Source organism: Canis lupus, chromosome 38 (genome assembly GCF_048164855.1).
Source record: "Canis lupus baileyi chromosome 38, mCanLup2.hap1, whole genome shotgun sequence".
Taxonomy (NCBI): Eukaryota; Metazoa; Chordata; class Mammalia; order Carnivora; family Canidae; genus Canis; species Canis lupus.
In genome coordinates this window covers 10,014,217-10,038,064 of record NC_132875.1, presented here as the reverse complement: position 1 = coordinate 10,038,064, position 23,848 = coordinate 10,014,217, and positions in this window count along the sequence as shown.

The window sequence follows — 23,848 nt, the reverse complement described above, 5'->3', positions numbered from 1 at the left end:
CATGGGAATGTGACAAGGAGTCAATATTTCTTATGTCTCATCCTTTCAGGATATGGATAAAGGACTAGAAGATCAAACCCAAGAAAAATTGCCCTTAAGCAATATGATCATGAGTAAAAAGTCAAGAATTTTGTAAAGATTCATAAAAATGAAAAAAGTAAGAAAATGAATTGGAAAATTTAATACATAAATTTTTGAATTCACTTTGAATTACCAATATTTCTGGAAAATTTGGCTTGTTATGATACTCTCTGATTGATTGTCAAAAATGATGATAGAAAAGAGTTCTGGGTCAGAGACAAGTTAAATGTTCAGCACATCCTGTTTCATATTCCTCATTCCTGGAAATATAGGAAACTATATTTTCCAACTGCTTGAAGATAGGTGAAGACATATGATGAATTCTAGCCAATAAATTGTGAATAGTGTGGTGAGAGTCACTTTCAGGATGAGGCTGTGCAGAGGAAATTCAATTTTCTACTTCCCTACCTCCATGATCAAGGAGGCCTCACATTGAGATGGTAGAGACATAGACTGGGCTGAAATGTTGAGCCATAAAAACCATCACCCTGGTGAGTCATTTGAACCTGTAGCCAATTTCATTGGGGTAAACATAATTCAACAGGAAAATGATTTTGGCCTGGTGTTTTCTTTGTGAAAGAAATTTTAATAATGAACTCAGTTTCTCTAATAAGGATAGACATATCCTTATTAGATAAGGATAGACAAGATAGACATATCTTGAAATTGAAATTGAAATATCACTGATGTTCACAATGTGGATGTTAGTGCTCCATTGTCTACCTTTACTTCTACTTTATTTCACCAAGTTATAAGTCATGCATATTTATACGTGAAGTTTGTCCATTTTTTTCCTATTTTTGGTCTTTTTGTGTCTTTTTAAATTTTATATTTATTCCTTTTTTCCACTTATTTTGAATTTGCATTTCCCCTCCAGCTTTCTAAGGTAGAAAAGGTCTTGAGAATTTCTTGCTCATTGATAATAGACCCTTCTGTTTTAAATACAAGCATTTAATGTTTCATGTGCACTTGAAAGTACATTCTCCAGTTGTTAGCTGTAGTGTTTTATGAATACTAATTGGGTCAAGTGGGTTGAGGGCATTGTTCATTGAAATCTTCTAAATCTTTAATATTTTTTCCTCAAGTTGTTCTATCCATTGCTTAGAGAAGAGTGTGAAAAACTTCAGCTACAGCTTTGTTTTGTTTGTTTTTTTTTTTATTTCGAATTCTGTCAATTTTCATTTTAAGTATTTTGAAGTTCTGTTAGTAGGTACATGTATCTGCCTTCCTGATACTTTGACTCTTTTACCATTATAAAATATACCTTCTATATCCCAAAATATATCTGTGAATCTCTTTATCTTGACATATTCTTTGTCCAATATTGATACAGACACTCTAGCCTTCTTACTTGCTTTCAACTTACTTGTGTCTTTATATTTAAAGTACAAATCTAATAGACAAAAATGTAGTTGGGTTCTGCTTTCTAAAAATTCAATCTGGCAATGACTTCCAATTGGAGTGCTTACAGCATCTACACTTAATATCAATTTTGAGATAGCAGGATTTAGGTCTATCATTTTATTATTGTTTTCTAGTTGTCCCCTCAATTTTTGTTCTTCGGTTCCTTCTTCCCTTCCTTCTTTTAGATTAACTGAATATTTTTAGAACTCAATTTTATCCATGGGATTTTAAGTAATTTATCCATGGGATTTTAAGTAATACCTCTTTGTATTAATTTTTACTGGTTAAGAAGTTACAATATATACCCTTGACTTTTAAGAATCTATTTAGTGTTAATATTGCATTAACTTTTAAGAATCTATTTAGTGTTAATATTGCATTACTTCCCATAAAGATAAGAAGTTGGCAATTATATATGGCCATTTACCTCTTTGTCTTTTTTTTTCCCTTTTTTAACCTCTTTGTCTTTTATGCTGAATTTGGCACATGTATCATATCTATATTTATTATAAAACTCCATAATAAATTATAATTTTACTTAAAAATTATTTGTAATTTTTTAATTAAGAGGAAAATATCTTATAAATTTGCCCTTATATTTATGATTCTAGCCAGGGTTCTTAATTCCTTCTTGAAGATCTGAGTTTCCATCTGACATTATTTTTCTTCAGCCTACAGAGTTTCCTTTAGCACTTTGTATAGTGTAGGTTTGCTGGTGACAAATTCTCCAACTTGCTTCTTAACTGAAAATGTTCTTGTTTTGAATTTATTCTTTTTTTCCAGCTTAATTGAAATATAATTCATTTTTGAAGAATATTTTCACTCAATATAAAATTCTGCATTGAGAGTTTTTTTTTTTTTTTTTCTATTTAGACCTTAAAAATATCATTCCACTATTTTTCTGGCCTCCATTGTGACTAATGAAAAGTCACACATAGCTGTAATCAAATCATTGTTCTCTGGTACATAATGTCTTTTGCCTCTGTCTGCTTTCAAGATTTCTCTTTTATCTTCTTTTGAGAAGTTTGCTATGATGCACAGAGTTGATTTTCTTTATATTCATATATTTCTCATTTATAGAGCTTTTTGAAGCTAAAACTATTTTTTTCAATTTTATTAATTTATTTCAGCAATTGTTTCCTCACTTTTTAAAAAATCTACCTCTTCTTATGAGACTATAATTACTTATATGTTAGATCTTGTAAATTGTTCCACCAGTCCCTGAGACTTTGTTCATTCTTTCACAAATTGTTTTCCTCTGCTTTTTAGATTGGATCATTTTAATTCATCTATTTTCATGTTTACTGTCTTTTTTGTTCTATCATTTCCAATTCCCAAGCCCATCCAGTACTTCTTCTTTTCCAAATATTTTATTCTTCAATTCTAGAATTTATATTGATCTTTAAAATAGTTTGTATTTCTCTGTTAGGATTTCACATCTATGTTCACTGATCATGAAAATTGTTTTATTTTCCTTATTTCTTTACTTTTTGATCATAGTTATAATAGCTGCTTAAAAATTCTTGTCTGCTAAAAAAAAAAAAATTCTTGCCTGCTAACTTCAAATTTGGTTGTTGTTTTGTTTTGTTTTCCAGGATATTGTGAATGTTCTGTTGTAGAAACTCTGGATTCTGTTATTTCCTTCAAGGAGTATTAATCATTTTGTGGCAGATAGTTAAACTGGTTAGAACTCAAACTACAAATTGTCTCCTCACTGTACTAAACAACAGTAGAATCTCAATTTCCTTGTCCTAGCATTTGCTATGCTGCATGGAAATCACCAAGTCTGATGATTCTCTACCTGACTTTCAGTCCTGTAGATCTTAGATTGGGGCTTGCCATCAGGCTAAGATTCCTTAAACATTTGGGAATCACCCAGTGTTGTTTCTTCTAAATGTTGACTTCTCTCCAGTATTTCCCTGGTTTGGTCATATTCAAAGGCCTTCAGATATTTGCTACTTATATTTTGTCCAGTGCTTACAAGAATTTCCTGCTATTGGGTTAGTCCAATAGGAGCTATTTGGGTATTATGAGAAGTAAAACCTGCCATCAGTGAGGGATAAGCTTTGCGTGGTTACCCATTGGTATTAGGAAGTGATTTGTAAAGCAGTATGATTTACACTATTGTGATTAATACAAGGTACCAACTGTGTAGTATTTTTGTTTTGATTTTAAAATACTCAAGTTTAGTTTATTTTGGAAGCAGACTTCTTGAGTTTTTATATTTAAAGTGCTTAAAAATATAATGTCATTTTTATTGGCTTCCATACATTTTCTGTGGGACATTGATCTTGGAAAATAAAATATGTCAGTTGGATTACTTTTCAGAAAAGAAACCCCTGCAAGGTGTGAAAGATTATTTTATGCATAACTGATTTTCCTAATATTAGTATCATACCTTCCTGCACATTAAGATCCCCTTGAGACATCCTAAATTTTTTCCTCACAATTTAAATTTTTTAGACATTTTGTATTTCCCATTTTAGATGATACTTAAAACTTTTGATCAAATCAGTTTATTCTTTAAGTATTTTGTTTCATTATAGAATGGTGCCTGGCTGCTTTTCCTTTCTATAATCTGTATACTCCTCCCAATCAGAGGATCCTCAACTGATAAAGCTGATTTTATTTCAAACAATCCAATAGAATTAGAATAGTAATGAGATAGCTTTGCTTTGAACTTTTGATTATTTAACATTCACTGATAAATTATTAAGTCCCTACTATTTACAAATCCAATATTTTACTCCTACCTTTGATAAGCAATGGTAGGGCTACCTGTGGTTCACATATTCAACCTGTTAGTAGATAACACAAACAGTGTCTAGAAAATTATATAACATTATCCAACTTTACACATTGGGATCATTTATTTTGACTTATAAAAAACGCTCTAGACAAATGGGTATTAGGGTGATTGCCCAGATTCTTACAGATTCAGAATCTCAATTCTCCATTCTTAAATATCTTCCTGGCATTTGAGAAAAACTGAGAAGCTTTGCTGCCATTTATCTCTTATCTCTTCCTCTATTCTTTCATTTACTCTGTATCTTTTTGGTTTCTCAGCTCTGTGGTCCCACCTCCCTCCCCTCCCCTTTCCAGTTCTGCTCCCCAGGGCTTCCTACTGCAATGGCATAGGTCATTACAGGTTTTTTGTTGTTGTTGTTTTGCTTTGTTTTGTTTTTTTTTCTAGGAGAAGAGTAGGAAAGAAAAGAAATCTATTTGCCTTCAGGGTGTGGGATCAGTGAGAAAATTTTTTTCACACCACCTAGATTAATTATTCTACTGGCATTATACAAGAGAGTGCACTCTTCTCATATTCTCACCTAGTACATGTTCAAACCTGATAGAAGAAAGGAGAAGGAGGAAAAGAAGACAAAAATATTGTGACACATACACCAGGTATTGCAGTAGATCCAGCAGATCAACCTGGAGGAAAACAGCCTAGTGGGAAGTCAGGCATATACACAGGGAATTTTAACATAATTTGGAACAGATCAGAGCAGCATGATTTACAACATAATCAAGTATCCGGAAAGGAGTGCTAACTCTGCTACTTTGCCTGGAGGGTTTCAGGCAAGTTTTGAATACAAGGATGTGCCATTTGAACTGAGTCACACCTCTATCGCTTAGTATTAGCACATCTTTCTGTCAGCAGCATCCTTTTAGTCTTCCTTTGCATGAGTGCCAACTATTCTCCAGGTGGTAGCCTAAGTGTTACCCCGTCACAGGAATCTTCATGACTTTCTAGAGTTAATCAATCACCTTCTTTATGACTTCTATGCACTTGGTCACTTTTTGTATGCATTTATTTATTGCCTGTTTCCCCAACTGGAATGTAAGCTCCATGAGGTCAGAGATCTGAGGCTTATTCACTTTTAAATTCCTGGTGCCTCACCTCATGTCTAGAACATAGTAGATGCTGAATAAACGTTTACAGACCAAATGGATTATAATATAGTTACTTGTTTGTATGTCTATCATCTTCACTGGATTATAGTCCTCTGAGGAAAATACCCTTATGCTCATTTTCCACTTGCTTTTTTTTTGTTCACAATTACCCCCATTCTCTTACATATGGTAGGTGCACAACTTTCTTTTTGCATTACTATTTATTAAATTCACAAATTGTTACTTATTCTTCCTTTATCTACTGTTTTTATTGGAAGGAAGGTAGACATTTTAGGCTGAAAACAATTTTTTTAACTTATCCAAAAGTTTAAGGAAAAAGTAAGTTGTGCTGCTCCAACTTGCACAAAAATAATTTTGCCACCTCTGTCTCACAGGAAGAAAAACAAAGAAAACTTTTGAGGCCACTTTCTGCATTTGACGGGGGGATAAAATAGTGGCACGATGAACTATTCAAGAATGTGACTACTAAATAGAACCCTGTTGAAAAATGTTTGGATTTTTATCCTTGGACATATCTTGGGAGGTTAGCAGTTTACAAGGTGACCAGAGATGGCATTTCCTCCCTGCCAATGTTTGGTACGTTCCCCTTGCCTCAAATGTGGCAAACATCTCACATCCGGCCCTTCATCTCCCAATTTTAAGATAACTTCATGAGGCTCTTTAAGTGGCAAGTCTACCAGCATGAAGATGAATCAGAGCCAATGAAAGGATACATTTTTAAGATTAAGCACTTTCCAGTTAAAAGAGAAGAAAACATCCTATACTTGATCACAATAAAATATTTTTTTTCTTTTTAGTTTTATGCCTTAATACAACATTTTAATGTCTAGTACCCATTTCCTATCAAAATAATCTTGGAGCCCTTTAACAATGTTAAGGAAACTGCTGTAAAGTTCGATTGAACAATCATCAAACATTTGGCCACAACCTATGCTGGGAGTCAATGTTCAAAGAGAACAAATATTGAGTACCTACTATGTGCACTGCCTGAATCAAATATTTTGTAACACTGCCTCTCTCATTGCATGCAGTCAAGGAGGAGGTACTGATCTCAAAGCAAGTGATTGCAATTCTGTGTGAGGAGCCCCAGAATAGGACCTATGTGCGATGCCACAATGGAAGGGACACCTACCCATGCATGCTCAGGAAGAGCTTTCCACAGCTGTAGATCACATGCTAGAAAAGATATCCTGATCCTCATGGAAAGCCCAATTGTGTGAGCAGAAGAATAAGAAGTAGAGTGTTTCAGACTCCAACCAAGAAACATAGTTTACTTATTTAGGATGGAATTTTATTTACACGTCAAGATCTATCCAGGCTGGATTAGGGCCATGTGAGAAAGAAAGAAAAAAAAAAGTCCCAACCACTACAACACTGGCAAAAAAATGCATTTTCACAGGTTAGAATAAAGCAAAACATTTTTCATTCTTGCCTCAAATTTTTGGCACCACCAGGGTACAATTTTTCTCAAGTAAAAGGGAAGAGCAAATGGCAATGAGCAAGTAGAGTGATCATAAACATCGGAAAGGGATGAATGTTGCCCATTGCTGCTCAGAGGCCTGATTTTTTTGAGGAGTCCGTAGCAGGATTTCTTTCTTGCTTGCTTTGTGTGTCTGTTTCTTTCCTCCCTTTTTATGGAAAGGCATATTTTCCTATCCATTAAGATTTATAGTTTTCTGCCAACTACTTCACTGGAACAAGTTTTCCCTTTAATTTAACAATGCACGTATTAGACTGTAATGTGCCCATAAAAACTTCTTCTCAGAGACTGCTTACAAATGCATTTCTTTAAGACTGAAGATGAATAGAAATATAATATATGCAATTTGGAACCAAGTTGCCACCACTTATTTATTAGGCAAGTATGTTGGTGCCACCATCGTCTCACCAGAAGGTCAAATTCAATGAATTAAACATCTCCAGGTTCTGACAACCACATAATCGAAGGGTTTTCAAGAAAAAATAGGACTGTCACTGATTTTTCTGGCTCATTTGATCTTCTGTATGGCTTACCCGTTAGCTGGGCTCCAAGAAGTATTCATCTTCATTTCCCCATTAGTGCCAGACCCATGGACTTTGTGGCATTTGCCATAGCACATTAAAAAATGAAGGCTTAAAAAGGGATTTACAAAGAGAGAAAATTTCTTAATCATGCTTTCATAACTTTTGGTGAACAGTTGGTTTAAATTTCCAAATAACTCTTTTCAAAAGGATAGTATCAAAACACATGCAAAAAATAAAAGTCTAAATAAAGCACAATAAATTATTTCACTGCTAAGGTATTAGATTTCAAAGAGAGAAGAGAGTACACATAAGGATATTAGAGTGGACTATATTGGATCTTTGGGAATTGCTGTCAGATATTGATGAAAACAGAGAGACTGTAGGAGATCAGATAAAAGAGAGAAATGATTACATTTGGAAGAACAATGTGAAATACGTGGCCAACAGAGATTTCAAATGTAAGCTAATAGCAATCCACGAAAGAACAAAGTTGGAGCAAGTCCCACATCTTTAACCACATTTACAATCATTCAGCATCTGTAAAAATTTTTACATAGCATTTTCCTCATTTCAAAATTTGCAAAATACATATTTAATAGGTTTAGCATGTCAGCCAGTAATTTCGTCCACAGGCATTGAAAAGGACTTGTGTTTTCAAAAAAATAAATGAGTTGGGTTTTGGTGCTGCCCTTTGGGCTGTGCCCCAGCCAGCTGCAATCACGGCTGATTTTCAGCCCCAAGACACTGTAAACAACGTGTTCTGTACATTTCGGCATCCATGCGGGCGAGCAAACCCATCATCTTAACCTTTCATCTTCTTTCTCCCAAGCCTCACACTCCCTCCACCTGGAACAGAGTGAGTCCATTTTTACATTGCTCACTGTCCTCTTTACCTTATCCAAAATCTCAGAAGAGAAAGAGGTGTAGGAGAGATTTTGCCAAAACATGTTTTCCTACCTGATCAGAATATTAACCATTACATTTCAAGATGATCAAGGATTACTCAAACTGAAACAAAATTTGAGAAACAAATCATTTAAAAGCCAGCTGGGATAGTAACTGGGAAGTTGAGCCCAGTCAGCCAGTCCCCCCACAGGCAGTACACCTGGTATCCGGGGCCCCCTTTGAGATGATTGCACCGTGTTAAGATAACCTTAACAAGTAGCCACACAAGTAGCCGTCTGCTTCATTTCAGTTGCATAGATGTTACTTCATTACATAATGCAAGCTTTTCAAATTGCCCCCACTAGCACTCTGTTCTTTTTTCCTATCTCTAGGTTGTCTGTATTTGCATCAAGTGGACAATTAAAAGAAAAATAAATATAGTAGATGTCAAAGACATGCTAGAAAGGCATGCTGAACCGATTAATTAATGGCATAGATCCTACACTTCATATATCTTAACATCTATTACAGTAGAGATTTGCTTCAGGATAGAACATGAGCATCTCATACCAGTGGCCATTTGTTTTGGCATTAGGATTTTTTTCTATCTTTGTGGGCAGCAATAAAGAAATACAGAAAGAAATTTGTAGGTGGAAACTCCCAGCCCTATCCACATTTAACTCTCAATTATAAACCCTTAAACTGATTTGGTATCAAAACTTTGTTTGCTGTTGTACAAACACAGTTCAGAAAGCTTTTCCACTCAGCTGATTTCATCTGCCATCTGTAATAACTCCCCATTTACCCCATATTTATGTGATTCTATATTCCAGAGGTTCATAAGAGAATACTGCACCTTGCAGTTGAATTACATGAAGAATCATACACGTATGGTAATAAGGAGAGTTTTCTTAGTGGAGATGGTTTAGTTAAGGGGCTTGTTTTCCTAATTTGCTCTCTCAGATATAAAGTCCTCTTAATTTCACTGGAAATAGAAAACATAGCTAACAGTAGTACCGCATTATTAGAGAATTTACAACAGTACTTTCCAACAATATCCCTGAGACAGATTTTTGAATTTGTTTCAATCTTGATTACGGTCTACACAATGAACAAAACATATTTCTACACAATGGCAAATCCTAATTGAAAATAATATTGTTTTAGTTTTTTTAAAAAATATTTTTCAAATAAAGCCATCCACTTGGTATTTTGAAGGGAAAAAAGTGGATACCAAAGAGAATTAGTGTCTTCCTCAAAACAAGTTACATTTTTGTCTGAGATGTATTAGGTGGCATGATGGAAAAGATAGGGTCAAAATAACCTTTTAGTTAAAATGGCTTGCAATTCCATAATGGATTGATGTCCCAGCCCTTTGGGTGGTTTCCCTCCTGGGGTGTCTCATCACATTCCAGTTTCTAGGACTATAACATTCTGAGTAAGTGAAAGGGCCCTGGGTTGAGACAGCCTGGACCTGCATCCTCAATCAATCCCTCACCAACTGTGACATTTGCAAGTTACTCAACCAGAACTAAGCCTCGGTCTCCTTATCTATAAAATAGTGGCAATGTTTCTCCCATCATAAAATTGTTGTGAAATTGAGACAATCTGTATAAAGTGTTTTCTCACTGCCAAGGATATGGTAATTGCACTTTATTTCATATTAAATTGGCAAAATTTTTATAATAAGAGGGTGATTTTCTGCTGCTTTTAGCAATCTGGCTATGAAAAACTATAAGCCTTGTAAAATGTGGAAACTCCTTTGTCCTTCCCCCCAGGACAAGACCCTCAGCCTTTTAACATATGGTTACGGCTCATGACCTCTTCCTACACCCAGTCTATATGTTATTACTACTTTCTTTCTTCTTATACCCACACCCCTCACCAGTAGGAGTGCTCCATACCTTTGTAAGCAAGACTTTCTCCCAATGTTTTACTTCATTTTCACTCTACTCTAATGACCACTCCTCAAATCCAAGCATATGTACCAGGGAACTATTTTTGTTGTAAATCAAATTCCAAAGAAAAACAAGATCAGTAGATTTCTTTTCACTTAATATATTATCGAACAATATAAAACATAAGTCTAACCAAATACGTGACTTCAATCTGTAAAGAAATGTCCGTAGACTGACCTGCAAATTTGGTCTCATATCACTGACTCCTCTAAGAAAAAGAAACAAAATAAGGACAGAGTTTACCTGATTACCTTTGATGAACCTCCCTCATGTGATAATAATATATTCCACTGTAAGATGTTTTTCAAATGGATGTTTTTAGTTGGTTTCTTATTAAATTATCTGGCTTTACTCAGTTTAAAAGTGTGCTAGGTGAAAATATTCAGCTTTCAGAAGGTCAGAGATATCAGTTATGCTGTATAAATAGTAACCCCAAACTTAGGGATTTAAAGGAGTGACCATTTCATATACTCAGTATTCTATGGGTCAGCTCTGTGGGCTGGGCTCAGCTGGGAAATTCTTCTGCTTATGTTAGCTGCTGTCATCAGTGGCTAACCTGAGCTTTATGGGCTAAATCAGCCTCACTGCCTTCTCTGGAGATTGGTGGTCACTCTCAACTGGGCCATGTTCTCCAACTGGATAGTCTGAGTTGGTGGCTAGCTTCCAAGACTGCAAGAACAGAAGCCGCAAGATCTCTTGAGATAGGTTCACATGCCATCACTTCTGCTTCATTCTGTTGGTCAAGTAAAGTCATGTGGCCAAGACCAGAGTCACCCACACACAGAGAGGAATTATAGCAGCCATGCTACAAATAATGTACCATACTGCATAAACCTTTATAAGAACAAATCAAGCTATGTTTGATTTCTATTCATTGTTCTCATTTATTTAGCTGACTTTAAAAAAAAAAAACTATTTACTGTATGCCAGGTGCTGGTGATACAAAAGGACATATATATATATATATATATATATATATATATATATATATAATCTTGCTGTAATGGATTTCATTTCTGCTAGATAAGAAAGAAAGTTAGCAGACTTCCTGGATGGTGAGTGGCTTAGTAACCATGTGATGTGGTTAGCTGTATTCAGCTGAACTGCTGAACCTGGCCAGGCGTTCCAAAGATGTGTGCCATTCAGCACAAAATGGGCTGAACAGGGAAATTTACATGTGTTGTTTATAAACCAACCTCATTACAACAAAATAATGGAATCAAGCAAGTCATGAAATATTTTTTGCTGAGACTGAGTCAATTACATTGTCATCATACTTCATTGACTGTACAGATTTTTGATCCCCATTTAAGGCAGATTAGGGTAGTGGTTAAGAATTTAGCTATGCAAAAATAATAACAGTGATGATAATAATAATAATAATAATTAATAATAATAATCCTCCCTATAAAATAGAGGCTACACTGTGACCTACCTCATACAGTTAACTTGTAGAATAGAGAAAATAAGATTGAAAATGTAAAAATCTGTATCTTCATATGTAATAGTATTATGTTATAATTAATAAAGGTAAAGGACCTTCCTTCAGAAATGGCTGAATCAAGACTCATAATTTAAACTTACATAAGTGTCGATAGTTTCTCCCCTTTACCCTCTGCTCATCAAGAGTCTAGAAAAACCAAATAAAAATTAATAGAAGGTTGCGGATGTAGTATACTGTTTTGAATTAGGAATCAACTTTCTCTTCTTAAAATACTTTCTTTACTAGGAAAAAAAATGTGTGTGTGTGTGTGTGTGTGTGTGTATTTAGTACTGATAGTAACAAATGACTCCTGATATTCTTTCTTTCTGATAGAAATTCTGCTTCCTTGTAATGGATGTTTTTTGTTTGTTTGTTTGATTTTAATCCTTAACTTTCCAAGAGGTATTGAGCATAGTGTTATAGGAAAAGAGAACACCTATTTGATCTACTCCAAATTCACCCCAGGGCAAAACTCTGCCAATCCAGAGATAGGCATCAAAATTTATGATGTAAGAAGGAAGGTCATAGTGCATTGTTTTCAGGAAATATATGACAGAAGTCTTGTAGTTAGGGCTAAATTCCCAGTTTAAGAAATGAGTTTTCATCTATTCAAAAGCTGCGATGCAGTACCAATTAAATAGTACAACATCTCTCTTCACTTAAGGACCCTACCAACCAATGCCAGAAAAGTCTTGCAGCCAACAATGCCTGACTCTAGGTTGTGATTGTTGGACTTTGGTTAGTTATGTCATCACTTGAGCATTATTTAAATATGTTTCTCCTTTTAATTCAATTTCCTGTTTTGTTTTCTCAAAACCATAAATTGTCTTTTAAGAAATTTTACAAAATGCATATTGTTCTCCCGTGAGACCTGTGCTGTTCCTCAACTGGGCATTTCTTGCCAAATGACATTTTTTTTTTGAAAAGTTTTCCCTTTATTGGTTTTGCATAATGATTGCAACAATTCTCGTGTAATGAAAAAAGAATGAAGAATGCATGTCCTATTCCAGCACATAGCCACAATGTTAATGTTAAAACAAAGCAAAGCAAAACAAAACAAAACAAAAACCCACCCTAAAAGTGGTCTTGGACACCCAGTTGTCCTCATCTCAGCTCCCATTTTTGGATTCAAGATGTTTTCTATCTTTTTTTCCCCTCTTGTTCAAAATAAACTATTTATGCTCAAGAGAATCTGCCATGTAGGACAACTGTGGTAATGTTCTTGCGGTCTGCATTGGATCCTGGCTCCAGTACCAACCAGTGTAGAATTCACGGAGGATATAACTTAACTTCTCTGAATCCATATTGTCCCGTTTGAAAACTAGGAATAATGGAGCTTACTTCACTGGAGTGTTTTTGAAGATCAAAGACAAGGCATGTGAGAATGTCTCACACAGTGTGAACGGAAGCTAAATATAAGTCTGGTATCTGTTATAGGGATGAAACCACCATTTTCTGCCCTCAAGGCACGGAAAGTGAATATAGTATGGGACATGGGCACTGGAGATGGGCAGCAATGAACATCCACCACTCTGGGGAAATACACTGCCATAGAGATGACCAGATCCCACCCTGCCAGATGCCAGGAAAAGATAATGTATATGCATAAAACTGGGTCTTAATTCATTTTTATATCTACAGCAACACACAATAGGCACTAATTACTGTCAGTTGAATTCTTTATTGTCCACACCTGTATTATAGTGCACAGCTATTTATAACAGGAATCCCTAAGCTATGGCTTGAGGACCAAATCTAAATCTGGCCCTCTGCCTATTTCTGTAAATAAAGTTTTATTGGGACAGAACCATGCCCATTTGTTTGAGCATTGTTTATGCTGCTTTTATGCCACAATGGAGAGGTAAGCATTGCTACAGAGACGCATTATGGCCCGCAGAGCCAAAAATAGTTACTATCTTGCCCTGGTCCCAAACAGAAATTTTACCAAATTTTGGCCTATGGAATTGAGTTACCTATTCACTCCTGCCTGAATCGAGGGTCTCTCGATAAACTCCCAAATTCAGGTGCCTTGTGCTTCTCTGAGGATTATGCTTAAATGTAATTGCCTCATTTTTCCATGGAAATTATTGGCTTACTGCTTTTTTAAAGGAGAACCTGATTTTATTAAAAACAAAGAAAAAAGAGTGCCTAGAATGTGCAGAGACACTTTCCAAGGAACAGTAAGCACCATGAAAAGATGGATGGACAATACCATAAGGCAGCGGGTGGACTGGGGACCCTGGTATCAGCCTCTCTGTGCTGACAATCAGTGTAATGACAGCACTGGGATCACCACAAGATAATAAATATCACTGACTTCACTTTCATTCCCAGCCTTTCCCTGGGTCTGTGAGTCCACTCTGCAATGTCACCACATAAAGACATGGACAACAATGTGACAAAAGAGAGAGATCCATGGAAATCTGACATGTACATTAGAGCCCTGGTTCCACTATTCATTCTACACCAGGGCTGACACCCCCACTTTGACAGAATATTGTGTACTGTGCCCCTAATTCTCCAGGGTCACATTCTAGATGCTGGAACACATGCAGCTGTGGTTTGTTGACCTTAAGGAGGAGCTAAAGCAATCAGTAATTGACTTGGGGTCCTCTCTTCTCTATCTGGCAGCTACCTTATACTGTACTTACTGTACACAAGAAGCCAAGTTGGCATGCCTTTTTGACTATCTCTGCAAAATCCATTTGGATCCGTTTCATCTATTACCATCAACCTGGGAAAGCAAAGGAAAAATCAGTCCTAGGAGTGTGAAAACCACTGCACTTAAAACTATATCCTTTGCTTATTTATTTCAAGTAGAAGGCCACACAGACACAGAAAAGCAGCAGCCTCATGAAATGAGACTGAAGGTCCATTCTGGTTACAGGGTCCTCCGTGATGTTCAATCCTAGAGGCAATACTCTTCAATCCTGAAGATTTTCCAAACCTTCCATGCCCAGGAGAGTTTCTCATGTTGAAAGACTGCAGGATGGGACCCCATAACAATCCCCAGAAAGTTCAGGCTGAAATTACATTCAGGCCAAGTCTGTATGGTGCACTCCTCTGTAATTGTTGGGTCTCTTCCAGAAGGCTCTCAACACATGGGACTCCGATGAAGTTCAGCATGTGGAAAGGGCTGAAGCCTGAAGCCTGTGTGTTTGTAATGGAAACATAGCAGTGACCCTGTGATCCACGTCTGTATCTGTGCCGCCATAAAATGTGTTTCTCTAAACAGAGCAGAAGTGCCCGTGATGGGTGGGGGAGGAGGGGGGTTCTGTTAAAGGTTCCCTCAGGTAGGGAGGTAGGAGGGCCTCTTAATAAGAAAACCATGCAGTTAAGGAAGGCTTTATAGTTTGCAAATGTACTTTCACGTTTAAGGCTCTCAGGACGAGACTCTGAAGTGAGTAAGGCAAACATTCTTTTCTTCCTTTTATATACGGAGCAACTGAAACAGAGAAGTCAAAAGTCTTTCTCAAGATTCGTTAGAAACTCAGCCAGAATAAGAGCTAATGACCTTTGATACGTAGTCCAGTATTTTTTTCTAATGAATTATTCTCTGATATTTGTTTCTGACTAAACTAGCATGGATATTCAAAGACAATACCTGTCTTTAGATGAATCTGATGCAAACCCTTTCAAAGTGTTGACCAACCTGAGAATAAGGGTGAGAAAAACATAGAAAATGATTGATAATCTCAATGATTATAATAATAAATGCCTTGAGAATATAGTTTCTTTAATGGAATATTTTCTAGTATAACCAAACATTTGAAATGATCCTTTCAACCTTGAATGGGAATGATTTCATCTTTACTTATAAATAGGGAACAGAGTTAATCAGGCACTACTAAACAGTAAGTTCTGCTGTAACCATCAGCCAGTGTCCAAAGAACTGGGAGTTGCCTAAAAGGACCCACAGACAGACATGACGATACCGGTGAGCAAAATAAGGTGAAGACAAAACGTGAGGACCATTGGAAAGGGTATTTGGATAGAGGCACAGAAATGGCTCTCATCTTGGCACACACACCCACTGAGTCCTACCATAATCAAGTGAGAAAGCCCTTTAGCTTGCTCCTCATCACTGAGTTCATAAAACATGTAGTGCATTCCACTGCCATCTCCTTCCCACCACCATAGTGGTCTGGGCCCCACACTTCTCCTTTGAGTCTAGCCCACTGGACTCGATGTTTGCTCTGCCTTACAACATGTCCAAAAACATGGAAGAGGAAATTGGAAGCATATATAATATCTTGTTTCCATTTTGGACTATACTATCCTGAAAAACAAAGTCTATCCAAATCACAAGCAAAACAGATATGATAGGAGTCAGAAGTTAAGGAAATTCACTCTAAGTTAAGGGAACTCAGTTGCCAGACCCTAAGTCCCGGTTAGCTCGGTATTGTCTACCAGTCTCAGACCATCCCCTCCACAGATACCTGAGTAATCACAGTATTACACGCATCTCCCTTACAGAACAAGAATATGAACATTTTTATTGTGTTTATTTTTGGATTTTTTAATATGAACAGAGGTCCAATTCGTATGACAGTAATTAAAAATAAATTTAGGATGTTTCAATCTCCCAATATAAAAGCATATCAAATATGGTTTTGACACAGGCATGCTGAAACAAAAATTATACTAAGTACTCAGAAACTTCTGTTTAAAAAAAAAAAATATATATATATATATGTGTGTGTGTGTGTGTGTGTGTGTGTGTGTGTGTGTGTGTTTGGAGAAAAGGAGGTTACCTAACAGCATAGCTTGTTTTTTAATGATGATTTAATCCATTCAAAGGATCAGCCTTCTATGTAAGAATACCCAAAATTGTTCATCAGAGTTGTGGTTCATCCAGCTCAATAAACTGGCCCAGGAGCTTCAGAGATAAAGATGATGATAAAGATGATAAAGATGATGGTTGCCCTTCACGTTGCCACTTTTCAATGTCATGTTTTAAATAGAAATAGATGGCATCAAGATCCCTGCCACTCTGTATCATTGTGTAGGTTGGGCACTGCATAAAAGGGCATGGCCTGGAGGCTGAAACCTGGCCTGTGCTCAAGGACTTCACCTCGTATCCACCTGGAAGAAGGGCACCTGCTTTAAATTAGATCAAAGGTGTTAGGTGAGCCAGTTGGGGGCTTGGCCATCAACAAATTTGCCTTTGAATACAACAAAATCAGGTCAAGAAATGTATTGCCAAAATCTTCCTTTAGGAAATGAGTAATAAGGGACATTGTAAGAGTCCCATCAGAGTTAAAGAGACTTTAATGATTTAGTAGGCAGAGTTTATGAACATTATTATTTTTCACCATAGGTGGCATTAAATTACATTACCTGCTGTGTGAGAACAGTAGCTTTTACTTTGTGATAGCACCAAGAACCATTACTGAGTCAGTATCTATGGATTTCCTCCTTCTCAACTTCTCCCCCCCCTTCACTTACATCTCTCTGCTTATATTGTCCATCTGCTCTTGCCTGCTGTCTACTTTGTCCAGTAGAGCACCTAGCATATTGATCATCACTGGTTTTAAATTTCCCATCTGATAATTCCAACATTCCTGTCCTACTTGCTCTCCCTCTTCAAATCGTGTTTTTGCCTCTTGGTATGCCTTGTAATTTTTGCCTGCTAGTGAGACATAATGTACGGGACAGAGGAACTGCTGTATGTAGGCCTTAGTAACTGGGTGTGGAGGTGGGAGACAAAGTGTTCTTGTCCAGTGAGAGGTCTCAAGTCTTCTAGTGAGCCTTGCCTTTGGACTGTGAACTTTGCAAGTGTTTTTTGGCTTTCTTTTCACCTGTTCCATGGCACAGGATGGCTAGAGTTAGATATTTCCCTTCCTTGGATCAGTTAGGCTCTGGTTAGGTAGTTTCCCTTGAGGGCAGGCCTTAAGAAGAACAGAGTGTTCGAGTGTATTTCAAAATCATTCTTTTCTCCTCCACCTGCTAGATGTACTAGATTTTTTTTTGTTGTTGTATTTATTGTGGGAACCTGGTGGAGCTTCTGCAGGTAAATTTTCTGTGACTGGATGCCCCTGCAGTTTTTAACTCTCAACATTGTCCACATCCAGCCTCCAGAAATTTGTCAATGACCATTCAGATTTTTGTTTCCCAAAGTGGTTTCTGCTTGTGAGTTTCTCCTCTGAGATGCCAAGACTCCCTGTATTTGCCCATCAGTCTCTCCAACCTTGGGAATAGTGGTTTGCCTTGTGTCTTTCCCTCTCTTATGAATCCAGCAACTTACAGCCTGTTCAGCTTTTTACTTGTTATTGGGATGGAGTGTGACTTCCAAGCTTTTTATATGTAGAACCAGAAACTGGAATTCTGGATCCACTTTCTCAAAGGAAAGGATTCTAGATAGCTATGACATTCTTTCTACTTTTTGTCACATAAAATCCAGATGACAGGTTGATTCTCCAGACAGTCAATCAGAAGCAGAATGGAAATTTTATTTACTGGTACCTCAACTCAGAGGTGCAGGGATAGGACAAATATGAAATAGTAAGTGGAGGGGACTATTGAATAAAAACAACTGTGGTAGGTATTTTTCGTTGCCGCAATGAGTATGAAATTTTGGGGAAAGGGGAAAATAGCCAGAGAGTATTTCTAGGAAGTTTCCCTCATGCTGCTCAGAGGAAACCCCTGCCTTATTCCCTTTAAGAAAAACTATAGGATAAAATCAGCATTATTTTTCAAAGCCTCTTTGAAGTGACTCCTTGCAAGGAGGAAATCAAGTGGGGACTTAGAAATATTTACTAGAGTTATTCCTCTTAGCATTAGGGGCTAATAAAAAGACCTCCCAGCACAGATTGCTTGTCATCATGACATTTGAAGGTTAGGAAGCCTGAAAATATAAAAATTCAAGTTAAATTATTTGAAGGCAAAAAACTAAAGTTCTTAAAACAATGTTTTGTTGAATTTAGTGAGTGGGATTCATTTTAAAAATTATACCACAGGGATCCCTGGGTGGCACAGCGGTTTGGCACCTGCCTTTGGCCCAGGGCGCGATCCAGGAGACCCGGGATCGAATCCCACGTCGGGCTCTCGGTGCATGGAGCCTGCTTCTCTCTCTGCCTCTCTCTCTCTCTCTCTCTCTCTGACTATCATAAATAAATTAAAAAAAAATTATACCACAAAAGGAAAAAAGAAAAGAACTGACATGTAGTAAAGAAGAGCTTCCCAAGCATAAAGCTAAAACCATAAAGGAAAACAACATATTTTGGGGAAAAAAAGTTACAATTCTCTCTACGCTTAAGCTACTATGAATAATATACAGAGTGCAATATTTGCAAAATATTGGTAGACAAAGGGTTACTATCCTTAACTCATTTAGAGAAAAGTTCTGCTACATCAACAGGAAAAAGAGGAGTACTTAATTGAAAAAAATAGGCAAAGGACACAAAGAGGCAAATTACAAAAGAAAAATAAACATATGAGTTTAAATTCAACTTTACCAGCATCACACAATGAGTTCCATTTTTGGCTATCAAATTGGCAAAGGTTAAAAACCAAAATGAATTTGCTGTGATGGTAAGATTATGGGAAACAGGCCCTCTTATACACTTGCCAGTTCAACAGTATTTCTATGTAGCAGATACGACAGTGACCAAGACAGATAGACCCAGCTCCCATGGAACTCCGGGTCATTACAAACAGGGATAGGCATTGAACAGTCAAAGCACTTGAAGGCTTTATGTACAGTTGCAAAGTAGGGTACACACACGTTCCCACTCCCCACCAGACCCTGTGGCAGGGACATGGGCTAGCGAGGCTGAAATCCAACCCTTTCCGGGTGGTTGTCACAAATAAGGCATAGTTCTCATAGTTCTGTGTGAACATGTAATATTTACGCAGTAGAACATGCCCAGAGGTAGATGGGACCAGGGTCAGAGAATCGAGCACTTTTTCTCTTACTCCACATGAAAGATAAACAAAGAAACAAACAAGTATAAAACTATTTTTGCTTCTGAAAAGGAAATTATAAATACATACAATTTAATATGAAGGTTGACCTAACATGTTGAATGTTCTAATTCTGGCATCCCATGGCAATTCTTCTCTTTAAAAATGGTCTTCCTCCCACCCTCTTCTCCTAGCAATTCCCTCATCTTGTGCATCAGAGAATTTTCCTTGCTGTGACAGTCTCCAAGCATGTCCAGAAATCCTTGAACAGCAATTAAATGGTTTCCAGGCCTTGGGGGCCTTTATTTCTAACGTAGTTCAAGAGTATATTGTGAGATGGTTATTGTACTCCGGAAAATGACTCTGTCAAATGCAAAGGGATAGGAGGCCCCTGCCCTGTGTTCTGTTTTCTTCAGGAATTGTATCATGAAGGAGTTGTCAGCTCTGGTAACTGTCAAACTTGATTTCTGCCATCTGCAAAACTGAGGTGGGAAGATTTTTCCTTCCTAGTATTTCCATCATTCTTTCTAAGCAGTGATGAAACTCTCCAAGAACTTAAAATTATTATTGTTCTATGGCCTATTCAGGTCTGAATATGAGGCACAGTGGTATTAAAAATTAAAGTAGAATCTCCAGGCTTTTTTCCTTCAACATACTTAGCGTGGGCAGGGAACATTTTGATGTATTCAACAAGGATGGATATATTAGCAGAGATAGTCTTCCACGAGGAAAATGGAAGTGGTTAATACGTGTGAATACTTTTAAACTGCCTACATTTTGACCCTGTAACTCTAATTGTGGAATTTATATTAAGAAAGTTAATTAACAAGGTGTTCAAAGTTTCATATAGAGACATGACCCTCTCAGTATTGTTTGTCATAGTGAAGTTTTAAACTAAAATACAGCAGCCTGAAGATTATTTAATGAAAGATGACCAGGAAATAAGATTTTTGTTTTCTCAGAGTTTGCAAATACAGAAAAATGCCCTGGGCATATTTTAAATGAAAAATTAGTTTATCAAGCAGCATGTGTCCTACATCCAAATATTTTAAAAATGTACATAAGGATGAAAATGAGCAAAAGCTTATACATAAAATATCAGTAGTAATTTTCCCTGGGTGGTAAACATAGAAATGCCATGGCTTATATTTTGAAATTTTCTATACATCATGCATTTTGTACAGGAATCATTAGGGAAAATGGATAGTCATTTTAAGTATAACTTCATAGATTTATACTATACATGCTATTTTATTTCTCAAAATGATGCAACAGATAAATGAATAGGATTTTTTTAATAACCAGAGGTTATCAGGAAATAATTGTTAAAATTTCACTCTTTCAAAAAAAAAAATGTCTTTAGCTTCTTGGTAGAAAATTGCAATCTGTCTCTAGTAGTTCCTGTTATTTTCATTTAGGGAAGATAAAAGAGTTGAATTCTATCTCAGAACTTTAAGAAAGGATCCACATTTTAAAGTGTTTAAGTAAGTTATTTCCAGGTGTGCTTCTGTGATGCCCCATCCTGTAATTTCCAATGAATACTTCTGGTATTATTTCATATTTCTCAAAGAATTATCGAAATCTGTGAACCATCGTTTGCCTCACCCAGTCTTTAATGTTTCATGTGTTATCTAATGGAAGTTCTCAGGAGTACCTCTTTACAAAATGATATGGTTATTTTGAATAATTTTTAGAACATTTAAAGTATATGTTTAAATATAAATTATTTTTCATTGCAAAAGCAATTACTGTGAAGTATGGGAAAATTAGAAAATGCAGGTAAATCAAAAAGAGGAAAAGATTGAATTTCCTAAGCCCATAGCCCAGAAAGGATCGCTCTAAATAATCCCATGGTATATGTTTCCTTAGGTATTTTCACATGCACAGATTTTTATGTACACATCACACACATAAACACATATTTTTACAAAAACAGGATGAAATTATATATACATTTGTTTGGTCTTTTCACTTAAGATATGATGAGCCTTTTTCCAGGTCAATAAAAATATATCTACAACATCATTTCAAAGTATAAAATCTATTCAATTGTACAGGACTTCTCATTCATTTACTTAGTCCCGTAATGATAAAAGTTTAAGTTGTTTCTAATAGTTAACCATCCTAAAGAGCACTGCAATGGACATCCTTGTAGTTCAATCAGAATCAGTCATCTCTATTAAGATATATTTATTTTATAAATGTTGGCCATATGGTCCTGATCTAACAAAAAGCTACCAGAGAAAATTAATATTTCTCTCCTCCCCATGGGATGGACATTTTAAATCAGTGTTTCTTAAATTTGAGAAATGTGTGAATCTCCTTCAAAGGGAAACATTTCTGCAGAACCCAATGTGGACTTAACTTATTTTTATCAAGTGCTTCCTTAAGCATTCCTGAACACATTCAAACATAGAGCAGATATAAATTACTAGTCCTACAGTACTACACAGCTATAAACTCAGAACAGACTTATATCAGTAAAATTTCAGGACCTATACAGTTCAAATGAATAGTTTATTTAATATGCCAAATAGTGCTGCTTTGCTGAAATTAAATTCCATGGTACAAGTTACCTTCTAGTAAGCATACCTGGAAGGCTGTGAGTATCCTGGGATGGCTCTGCTTCCCCCCGCTCCCCACTCTTTCAGCTTGAAGTACTAAAAAAGTCCCTTCCTGTAGGTTACCTTAATATTGGTTAGCCTTCATTTGCTAGTGACCATCATTTGAGTTCTGCTTGCCCTCATTCCCCCACCTCTGCTAGCTCAATAATAAAGCAGCCCAGTTTTGGCTTGAGTGCTATAATAAATCTAAACATAAATGTCAAGGTAGGCACTGAATTCACAAGATTAGATGACCCGGGATATGGAGGGGAAAAAGAATGCACTCAAACAAAAGTGTAAAATTTACATGTTTTTCTAGAGAACTCCCCAAATTCCAAGAATACTCTCACTGATAAAGCAAAGAAATTGGGTATCGTTTTGATTCACAACAGATGTTCTCCACCTTATGTGTGGAGGAGGAACTTCTGATTTTCTTTGGGGAGGAGGGAATGTTCTAGAATACCAGGGATTGTTAAGGAAGAAAGAAGTGGTTGCAATCTTAAACATGTTATGCATAACATACATTTAGGCACATTAATGGGCTTGACAAAATTCTGGAAACAGTTTTCCAAGGGTTGTCTGAACAATACGATTGGGACACAAGCAGATTGAGAATATATAATCTGGATTTAGACTCTCATATTTTATACTTCAAGGTATGTTCCCTAAATTCTTCCAGCTTATTTCTTCTCTCTATTTGAAACTACAAATACACTAACACCTTTCAGGTTTGTTGTGACAATGAAATGAAGTTTTACATGTAAAGAAACTGTCATGTAGTGTAAAGTCCAAACTCATTGCTGGGGCCCATGAGTCACTGTCTCTCTGATAACCATCTCCTCCCATTGTTTTTATAATTTATGCTGGAACTCATTCAAGCCTTTGAACATTCCAAACTCCTTTCTGCCTCAAGAACTTTATATGGGCTGCTCCCTTTCCCCCAGGCCATTCTTCCACCAGAATTCACAGGACAGACTCCTTTATATTCCTCCAGTCTCTGCTCAGACCAACTTTTGCCCAAATCAATCCCCTTCCCTCACAAAATGAGTCCTTCTTTGTTTTATTTTTTCTTCCCATAGAAGTTATTACTCCTTGAAATTATGTAATGTGTGTGTTTATTTGTTCCTTGTCTGTCTCCCTGTTGGTTGCACATAGGTGTCCTGAGGACAAAATAAACTTTCTTTTGTTTCCTCCCATACCTCTAACCATGACTGTGTCTTCCCACAGAAAGCACTCAAGATTTGTTGTTATGTGTGAAGTAAGGCTGTTCTCTTTTGGAAGATTGGGATCTACTGTTTCGATACCTAGATCCAGAAAAATATAAATCTTTCAGATGAATACCTATAAGATACATGAATGTCAGCTACCAATCTCTTGCATGCTTAGCTCTATGAGAAGAGCCCCGAAGAATGGAGAATATCCATGTCAAGTAGCTCAAATATGGAACATGTAAAATACTATCAGGCCAACATTACTTATTATCATATGCAGGACCCAAGCATTTTTTTTTCATTTAAATTATACTAATAAGAAGAATATAAAAAACAAATGGGAAGAAAAAATTTGTGACCAAAAAGGCACAACCATAATGACAGTTTGATATCTTACTCCTA